Source organism: Schistocerca piceifrons, chromosome 11 (assembly GCF_021461385.2).
Source record: "Schistocerca piceifrons isolate TAMUIC-IGC-003096 chromosome 11, iqSchPice1.1, whole genome shotgun sequence".
Lineage (NCBI taxonomy): Eukaryota > Metazoa > Arthropoda > Insecta > Orthoptera > Acrididae > Schistocerca > Schistocerca piceifrons.
This window is the reverse complement of record NC_060148.1, coordinates 166,248,013-166,259,268: the sequence shown is the minus strand read 5'-3', so window position 1 is coordinate 166,259,268 and position 11,256 is coordinate 166,248,013. Positions and strand designations below refer to the sequence as shown.

The 11,256-nt window shown below is 37.8% G+C and overlaps 1 protein-coding gene across 2 annotated transcripts in view; it reads left to right on the top strand.

Annotated features, from left to right (window-relative positions):
* The first annotated feature begins 3,239 nt into the window (after positions 1 to 3,239).
* LOC124720029 (autophagy-related protein 9A-like) overlaps positions 3,240 to 11,256 on the top strand; it is a 151,559-nt gene continuing 143,542 nt past the window's right edge. Inside the window, exon 1 of one of the 2 annotated variants that reach the window (XM_047245278.1) lies at positions 3,240 to 3,374. The gene's annotated coding sequence lies outside the window, so the exon portion shown is untranslated. Of the gene's footprint in view, positions 3,375 to 3,473; positions 3,525 to 11,256 lie in introns of those variants that run through there. The other variant, XM_047245279.1, reaches the window with a different exon arrangement.

Genomic DNA, 11,256 nt, shown 5'->3' with positions numbered 1-11,256 from the left:
TCATGATGAGCACTGCAGCCCTGTGTAGCGGGACTTTGAATTTCGCCGCGCTACAGTCGTTCCCCCAGATATAAATTATACCGTCGCAGCTGTATGAGCGCTCGACAGCAGAGAAAATATTTATCAGAAAATGAAGGTACACAAATTGTAACTCTTCTTGTTTTCTACCCGCTATTGTCTCTTGAGAGCAAAAGCGTAACTTCACTTATTCGCTAGTCTCGGTACGATTCAGATGTAAAAACATATTCGTTAGTCTTGGTTTGATTAAGACGTAAAAACTTATTGATGTGCAAACATATTGTATTGTGGAAGCTCATATGAAATCTGGAGGATGGAAGAAGCCGTAAAATACATTGCATTCAATATCAGGATGGTTTTAATTTGTAGACATTAGTAATTCCTGGATGATGAAATTTACTGCAAGATTTGGAGCAGCTACAACTTTTTCAAGCAGAAATGAAGCAGGAGATTGTTGGAGAACAAGACCTGGATGCCGCACGAGAGAAGACACATTACCTCGGTAATGAATGAACTCTTATCTACGCCATTTCCCCCTGTTAATCACATTTTGTTATTCTCTGTTCTCTTTCAAATAATTTTTGTAGTGGAAATTGGTTTGACTTTTGCTCAGAAACGCCACAAGGACCATCCCAACAATAGCTTTTCCGAATCACGAAGACCGATAGCTTTTCTGTAATACGAAGTCCGATTTGCATTTCGTTCTTTCCCTTTTTCACAGTCATTAACGATTTTAAAACCCCTTTTTATTCACCATTTCTTCCCACATTTTCAACCTTTTCTTTTCTTCTCTTTTTCTTTTTTATTAACCACTACACCTGGTCCATGGATAAACCATGTGAATCCGCTGCTTATGCCACACACAAACAGACCTGGCCTGCTGGGAGATCAGTGAGACTGGATTCGATGGGCAGAGTCTGCATATTAGTGGGAGCCAAATGGCTTCAGATCAGCAGGCACGATCTATTACAGATACCTGCAGAAACGGACTGCAGTTTTGGCCAATTGTGGAAATCCACTCAGTTATTCAACAGCTACACAAACGTATCGATGAAATGAGAACGCGGTGATCAGTCCGTGCAACAGATAACTCGTTCAAATATTCTGAGAATCAATAATAATGAGTATAGGTAGCAACTCACCATAAAGATGATTGCTGAGCCGAAAACAGGCATCTAGAAAAGATAATTACATTCTCACAACTAAATTTTCAGTCATAACTTTTGTCAGAAAATGAGAGCACGTGCACATTCACACAATCACTCCGACACAACTCGTGCACACATGGCCGCCGTCACCGGGCACTGTTGTCTACAGTCTCTCAGAATCATCCAAACGAACCACTCCTCGTGTCTCCCTGCCTCTTGTCGGCAGCTGCTAGGCTAATGTCAAGAAGTGGTGGCAGCACTGACTCCAAGGTGAGGGGAGGTGTAGGTTGGGAAGGGGAGAGTAGTAGTAGTAATGAGGGAGTAGGGAACCGGGGCACCTACTCAGCTGTGGCAACTCTGAGCACATATGCATACTCGTAGGGCCTACACAGGTTAGTGTAGCTTCAGAAAAAGGCTGTCAGACAAGTGCAAATTTGACCGCAAACAGTCCTGCAGAAATAAATTCAGATAACTTAATATTTAATGTCTTGCTCAGCTAAATAGAGACCTACATGATTACCATATCAGAAGATGCAGTGAATATTATATACAAAGTGGCTTAAATTAACCAAAATGGATTAAAGATTGGCTGGGTGCATTTTATAAAATAGCTTCCCATTCAGAAAAAATGCATTGAAAAGACATACGTATTCAAAAATACATTAAGAAATTACTTACTCTGTCATCTTCTCTGTATAGTCTAAAAGAACACGTGGAAGTCAGACAGTAGAAAGGATCTCCATAAAACAAGAAATTATTACGATATCTGTGTATCCATAAACTGGGAGATATATAATATATAGGCTGGGTGCTTTTTTACTAAAGAAAAGCTGCCAAAGTGTGAAATAGTGACAGTCAGTGAGTTTATTGGTGTAGATTATACAAACACAGCAGCTAAAGTGTATAATTATGATCAGTATACTATAGTATAGTATAAACTTGTGTGGACATCAAAGTGTAATTAATCTTGCTTGTATCTTGTTTAACTTGTGTAGATAAAATCTTGCAACGGTGAACAGATTTAAGTGTGATTAATTAAGCATTACCTGTACTATTACATGTTTGTGTAATGTTCTGTGTATAAATATAATGTAAATCATGTATCTTTAGACTACCTCTACACTATGGCTAAATGAACAAATCGAAAAAACATCGGTAAACCCTAAACCTTTGATTTCTGTTCGCTAAATTTGAATTCCTCTTCCTGATTTCTCGTTACTTTCCTGTACTGATTGCTCTATGTACATGTTTAATAAAGTGTGGGTTGGGATACAGCTTTGTCTCAATACCTTCTCAAGTACTGTCATACCCTTCAACCCTTACCTTTGCAGTCTGGTTTCTGTAGAAACAGCAAAAACAACGGTAACCGTTAGTTTACAAATGAGAGAATATGTTCTATTTTCAATACAGTTTGAGTGAAGTAGTCGTTACGTTTCATGCGTAGTGTGGACTACATCAAGATATTCTGTGCATTTTGCACCTCATGCAGTAGCGGTATCGCTCATTATACGTTTTTCTGATTTAAGTTGGTAAATAATTATGAACTCTGCACATTACATGAACAAATTCTACAAGCTGCTATTAACGTAGTTGCACCCCCAATGCACAGGGCAACATTGAATTTCGGTAGTACATTTATAAGATAACAGAGGTAAATACAACAGTTGTTTTCAAACATCTAAAATCCATATTTATCCTAACAATGTTAATTAATGGGGTTTCGTTCACTTATAATTAGTGACCTTTATATGTTATTACTGTCATCGGTCTCGAAGACTACTTGTGAATCTATCAAATGAACATGAAACCATGTTTTCAAAACTCTTCATTTTTATTACATTCGTTTATTGTTTTATATAACCAAACTATTTACTAGAACAGCTGAATTAATTTCTACATAATTCCAACGTGGAACATATCACTACATACGTAGACAATGACAACGTACTTGAGATAGCTACCAATTTTTGCGCATTACTAATCAAAACAAGCAATTCGTTTGGTGCCTCACTTGGCCGCTAGAGGCGCGACAGTCATTCGCACTGACAAAGGAAAAATGCCAGTGGTGCAGTGTGAAGATTTAAGGTATTCGCTTAGTTTTCGTAATATGGATTTATATGCGAAGAAGACACAAAGAAATTCGATTAACATGTGGCGATAGTACGCCCAGTCTGTAGGCTTAGTGTGAGCTTGGGATCACTCCCCGAGGTGAGTACTGTGTGTTTCGATTTGTTTACCGAGATCAGCTGTCAAGTAGTGTTTTTTGTTGTGTAATGAGTTATATTTAAAGGTCACTGCTGTGCGGAACTGTGAGATGTTCGCATGTGTTTCGTCGTCTGCGCTTTGAGACGTAGAATGGTGAGGTTACATTAGTCACTTAAATAGCTTTGCTTTTTAACTTCCTGAGGTCTTAATACATATGATTGCGAAGTTACGTTGTTTACATCTCGTTTTTTGAAACAGTGTCGAAATTTTGATCTGCACTCTTCGTGAGTGTAATTACGCTTACTGAATATGTGCTGCGATATGTTAATATCTGTGTTCGCTTGTAACTTCATAATTGTAAACAATGTGAGTTATAAAGATCGACGACGAGAATAGGAGGCGTTTGGCGGGTAGTATGAAGTACGCTGTATTGTGTCTTTCAACCAAAATTACAGGAATTCCGCCCTTTTAGTTTTTAATTCATCACCACATTATTAGAAAAGTTACTAGAACTTTGATGTTGCGAGCTGTGTTTCATAGTTTTGAATTGAAAACCCTACTCGCAGAGAGATTGTTCTATATTCTCAAAATGCAATAAAGTCTCGTGCTTAAATTTCCTTTCAACGATCTTTATGAATGTCCTGTAATAAGAAAATGAAATTACCAAGTTGTTGTTGTGTAGCTGGACATGTAAGCTAGAGCAGCATCAAATGTCAGACTTCTCAAGTTTATATGGATTCCATATTTCAGCATACAGCTTATATACATAATTCACTGTAGGTGTAGCAGAATGTTCTAAAGTCATATTACTGATGGATCGTCAATTAGCAGTTAACGAGGGAAGTTTTCTGGTGACACCACTGTTTCCTGGAGAGCATTTCATTCACGTTTTAATTTTGAAGAGCCAGTCAAAGCTAGTACATTCTTCGGTATTATTGCAGTTTGTAGTCAGAGCTGTTATAGGCCTTTTATATAACACATTTTCGAAACTTTTATTTACAGGTGCTTTACACGTTAGTGTGTAACGTGTAAATAGATATGCAGGATGTGAATGACCTAGGATTCTTGTTAGGTGTTCTTAAGTAACTGTTATCCGATTCTGAAGATAAGCACCCTGTGTTATTTATGGATTCTGCTGTGTGCATTTCAGTATTCTGTAGATGTGTGTTGTTAATGCGTTCTCCGTGCCCTTACATTTTAGAAGCATGGTGTCTCTGTTCCCTAGAGCTATTTTAACAACTTCTCAAGTTTTACAGTGTGACTTGAACCAAACTTGTACTTCTAATTTTAGTGGTAATCCTCAAAAGCATTTAGGAAAATAAGCCTACTTTTACACAGAAATCAGTGGATTGAAAAGTGGAAATAATGGTTTCATGTTTAGCAGCACAGTTTTCCATTTCATTTCATGATGACAAGATGAAGTACCCTTTTGGTCTTATTTGTACAATTGCTGTTATACAATGCTGTTTGGAAGAGACAGAATTACCACCAAATTTTAGCATGTGAGGGATGCAATTCGGAAATGTTTTATATTTATTAATTATCTTGCACAATTAGGATTTTTCGTTAGTAACTGACAATTCAATATGTGCAGTACTTGAGCAGTACAAGAATATTTTGAGCATTGTACATGCTATTGATGTTGTCATAGTTTGTCCAGAGTAAGAGATCCCATAATTATGTAAACACGTGTATCATTATTACCTACATATTGATGAAAGTCAATTGCATGCAACAAATGCGATTAACAATACACACTTAAAAAATCTAATTATACAGTACAATACTAGACATACAAAGTGATATTAGTAGTCATACCAATTTAAGCAACAGCAGCATTAATAGAAAAGATATCTTTTCTCAAATGTTTTAAATTCATGTATAGTATTATAATAATAATAATGTCATAACGGCTGAGACAGGAAAGAGGAATAATAATAAAACCTGTGGAGGCCCGGGAAAAGGATAGACCTCCGGTATGTTCTGCCAGTCATAAAAGGCGACGAAAAGAACAAACTGCTAACAGGGCTAACACCCCCCCCCCCCCCCCCCTTTAGTGTGATTAGTTGGTTCAGGACAGAACTAATGAAGCCTCGGACAAGCGCTGTCACGGTCGGGGACGACGCTTGAACCCTATGCCCGTCCACAATGGTAACGACACTGCTAGCCACATGGAAAATGATTTCGATCCAAATAGAGGTGTTTTGCAGGATATGCTTCCTGCGACCACTCTAGAAGGAAAACAAAGACAGAGGATGAGATGGTCAGATGAAGTTAACAGACACCTCATGTTCTGTTATTACCAAGCAACAAACTTAGGAACCAACACAACTGGATACAGATCACAAGTATACACAATATTTATTACCAGATTCCCAGAATTAAAAATTTTAACATAACAACGACTAGCTGATCAGATCTGTGTAATAATAAAAAATAACAGGATACCCCAGTCAGAATTAGAAAACATCAAACAACAAATACTGGAACAAAATAATATGCAATCAGAAGAAGAAGAAGAAAATACTGTAATGGACTCAAACATCCCAGAACAAACAAACAAACAAAGAACACCACACATCAATTAAACAATCAGAGGAAAACAAAATCTTAAGACAGCCACCAGAACAAGCACAAATAGAACACGAAGTGATACACATGTTAGATATAGAAGAAAAATTTCAGCTGACATATATAGAATTCAAAGACACAAATACAGACATTAGACCATTCTTGCATAGACCACCAAATAACCCACAAGTCGAAACAACAATAATAACTATCAGCACACTCATACACAACAAAATAAATGAAAATACAACTATGGAAGAGTTGAAACTACTGGTTTATATAGGAGCACTTACTACACTAAATATACACACTAGGCAGAGATCAGAACCAACCAACACACAGAAGGAAACCACAAAACCAGCATGGCAACACAGGCTACAGACCAGAATAGAAAAACTGAGAAAAGACATCGGACAGCTAACACAATTTATAAGAAAAGAAATATCAGGCAAAAAAAAAAAAAAAAAAAAAAACGAAAACGGTTAGCAATAGAGCAATTAGATGAAAAGAAGCAGAAATTACAAGCATTGGCCAAACGACTTAGAAGATACAAAAAAAGTGAAAATAGAAGGAAACAAAACCAAACATTCAACACAAACCAAAAGAAATTTTATCAGACAATAGATAACACACACGTTAAAATAAACAATCCACCAAACATAACAGACATGGAACACTTTTGGAGCAACATGTGGTCAAACCCGGTACAACATAACAGGCATGCACGGTGGATACAAGCAGAAACAGACACATACAAGATGATACCACAAATGCATGAAGTGATAATTTTGCAACATGAAGTCACCCAAGCAATTAATTCTACTCGCAATTGGAAAGCCTCTGGAAAAGATAAAATAGCAAATTTCTGGCTAAAGTAGTTCACCTCAACACATTCACGTCCAACTAAATTATTTAACAATAGAATAGGGAAACGTTCCACGTGGGAAAAATATATATAAAAACAAAGATGATGTGACTTACCATACCAAAGCGCTGGCAGGTCGATAGAAACACAGACACATACACACAAAATTCTAGCTTTCGCAACCAATGGTTGCTTCGTCAGGAAAGAGGGAAGGAGAGGGAAAGACGAAAGGATGTGTGTTTTAAGGGAGAAAGTAAGGAGTCATTCCAATCCCGGGAGCGGAAAGACTTACCTTAGGGGGAAAAAAGACAGGTATACACTCTCGAGCGCGCGCGCGCGCGCACACACACACACACACACACACACACACACACACACACACACACACACACACACCCCCATCCATCCGCACATACAACACAGAACAAAATTATAAATGAAGAACAAAAAGCCTGTTGCAAAGGAGCATGAGGCTGTATAGAGCAACTGATAATAGATGCAGAGGTGACATATCAAGCTAAAACTAAACAAAGGTCGCTACACTACTCATACATTGATTACCAAAAAGCTTTTGATAGTGTACCCCACTCATGGTTACTACAAATATTGGAAATATACAAAGCAGATCCTAAATTGATACAGTTCCTAAACATAGTAATGAAAAATTGGAAAACCACACTTAATATCCAAACAAATTCAAATATCACATCACAGCCAATACAGATTAAGCGTCGACTATACCAAGGAGACTCATTAAGTCCTTTCTGGTTCTGCCTTGCTCTGAACCCACTATCCAACATGCTAAACAATACAAATTATGGACACGATATTACTGGACCATACCAAAACAAAATCACACACTTGCTATACATGGATGATATAAAACTACTGGCAGCAACAAATCAACAACTCAACCAATTACTAAAGATAACAGAAGTATTCAGCAATGATATAAATATGGCTTTTGGAACAGACAAATGTAAGAAAAATAGCATAGTCAAGGGAAAACACACTAAACAAGAAGATTACATATTGGATAACCACAGTGACTGCATAGAAGTGATGGGAAAAACAGATGCATATAAATATCTAGGATACAGACAAAAAATAGGAATAGATTATACAAATATTAAAGAAGAACTAAAAGAAAAATATAGGCAAAGACTAAAAAAAGTACTGAAAACAGAATTGACAGCAAGAAACAAGACAAAAGCTATAAATACTTATGCCACACCAATATTGACCTGCTCATTTGGAGTAGTGAAATGGAGTAACACAGACCTAGAAGCACTCAACACACTTACACGATCACAATGCCAGAAATATAGAATAAATCACATACATTCAGCAACAGAAAGATTCACATTAAGCACAAAGGAAGGAGGAAGGGGATTTATCGATATAAAAAAACCTACATTATGGACAGGTAGACAATTTAAGAAAATTCTTTATAGAACGAAAATACATCAGCTGCACCACTGCAATTTCATAACCACTTCTACAACCCATTAGATCACATAACATCAACAGATATGAAGAAAGTAAATTGGAAAAAGAAAACACTACATGGCAAGCACCCGTATCATCTAACACAGCCACACATCGATCAAGACGCATCCAACACATGGCTAAGAAAAGGCAATATATACAGTGAGACGGAAGGAGTCGTGATTGCGATACAGGATCAAACAATAAACACCAGATATTACAGCAAGCACATTATTAAAGATCCCAATACCACAACAGATAAATGCAGACTTTGCAAACAACAAATAGAAACAGTAGATCACATCACAAGAGGATGTACAATACTAGCAAATAGAGAATACCCCGGAAGACATGACAATGTAGCAAAAATAATACATCAACAACTTGCCATACAACATAAACTAATAAAACAACAGATTCCCACATACAAGTATGCACCACAAAATGTACTGGAGAATGACGAATACAAATTATACTGGAACAGAATCATTATAACAGATAAAACACAACCATGTAACAAACCTGACATCATACTCACCAATAAAAAGAAGAAATTAACACAACTAATCGAAATATGGGGACTAATGACCTCAGCAGTTGAGTCCCATAGTGCTCAGAGCCAGCCAATCGAAATATCCATACCCAATACAACAAATATACAGAATAAAACGGGAGAAAAAATTGAAAAATACATCCAACTGGCTGAGGAAGCCAAGGACATGTGGCATCAGGATAAAGTTGACATTATACCAATTATACTATCAACTACAGGAGTCATACTACACAATATCCACCAGTACACCAACGCAATACAGCTACATCCAAACATATATATACTACTACAGAAATCTGTAATTATTGATACATGTTCAATTACCCGAAAGTTCCTAAATGCAATGTAACATATTCCGTACAGTTAAAAGGAAGTCGCGCTTGATCAAGGTCCGCGTCACTTTCCATTTTTAACCAGACATAACATCTGAGAAAGGAAAGACATAATAATAATAATAATAATAATAATAATAATAATATACACATATATTTTTTTGTGTGGCTCAGTTGCCTAGTTCAAGCCTGTCAATTGGGCCTACTTCAGTAACTTGTTTGTCTCTTGAGTATAGAGCATTGTTCAATACGAGTTGTCTGCTTTGACCAGTTGTATAGGAAATATGTGTCAAACACCGTATATGATGTGACGACAATAATGTGACAATATTGGTGGTTATTTTCAAATGTGTGAAGCTACAGATCAGTCTGTAAACACAGCCAGGTTTTGTTTAGTGTCACATGCATTGGCTTCACCAACTCTCATCCAAATTGTTACCGTCCAACCTGACCCCTATGTTGGGCTAAGCTACAGATTAATTTGCCACTATAATCAGTTCTTTTTCTTTCACATTTGTTGGCTTTGCCAACTAACAACAAAACTGTGAATATAAGCACCGAAAGGTGATGTGACACCAGCCATTAACATTGTGTCACTGGCCAATGCTCATGACTCGTATCGAAAACATTCCTCTTGTTCCGTCTAACCTACACCAGTTATCCAAGCACAGACAGAAGACCTACAGTTTAATGTTGAATCTGAAATGTGTCATTCCTGGTGAATTGTCACATCATTGAGAAGTGAAAGCTTGGGTACAGACAGACTGAAAAAATTCTGTGGGTTTTGATACTGTTACCGTTTGGTTTCCATACGTGCGCTTTACCACCAGATCACCAGGCCTGACTAAAATGCTTTTTGCTTAATCTTTCTTTAGCCAGTGTTCCAGAAGACTTTGTGACACACAGCATGCTTGAATTTGTTGCATATTAAGTAATTGTGTCCATACATACATATTACTGTATTATGTCTTTTTAAGTTTTGTAACTGGGGTGTCAGTAATCAGCCTGTGATCTGAATCATAGTTGTGAATAGACTGTTGCTGTGTGTGCTTCTACAGCTTTACTTGGGCTACTCACTTTGGTGTTCTGAAAGTTGTTGTTGTTGTTGCAGTGTCGGTGGTTGTCATCAGTGCTAAGACTGATTTGATTTAGCTCTCGTGAAACTCTATCCTGTGCAAGCCACTTCATCCCCGAATAACTACTGCAATTTAAATCAGTATGAATCTGCATACTGGATTTTTACTGCCCACATTTCCTTCCAATAATAAATTGGTGTTCCCTTGATGTCTCTGAAGGTAACAGGAATGAAATACAGGGGCAAACAGTTATCCACGACTTGTACAGAACCCTGACTGCAGTTGAAAGATTCCCAGGACAAGAAATAGAAGCAGTGGTTCATTAGGGAGAAAGACAGGTTTGATGCTTATCCTCCATGTTATTCAACCTGTACATTGAACAAGTAATAGAGGAAACCAAGGAAAAATTTCAAGAGAGATAAGCATTAGGAAGTCTCTTCTGAGAGTACGAGGTGCATTCAAGTTCTAAGGCCTCCGATTTTTTTTTGTAGTTAACTACTCACCTGAAATCGATGAAACTGGCGTTACTTCTCGACGTAATCATCCTGCAGACGTACACATTTTTAACAACGCTGATGCCACGATTCCATGGCAGCGGCAAAGGCTTCTTTAGGAGTCTGTTTTGACCACTGGAAAATCGCTGAGGCAATAGCAGCACGGCTGGTGAATGTGCAGCCAAGGAGAGTGTCTTTCGTTGTCGGAGAAAGCCAAAAGTCACTAGGAGCCAGGTCAGGTGAGTAGGGATCATGAGGAATCACTTCAAAGTTGTTATCACGAAGAAACTGTTGCGTAATGTTAGCTCGATGTGCAGGTGCGTTGTCTCGGTGAAACAGCACACGTGCGGCCCTTCCCGGACGTTTTTGTTGCAGTGCAGGAAGGAATTTGTTCTTCAAAACATTTTCGTAGGATGCACCTGTTACCGTAGTGCCCTTTGGAACGCAGTGGGTAAGGATTGCGCCCTCGCTGTCCCAGAACATGGACACCGTCATTTTTTCAGCAC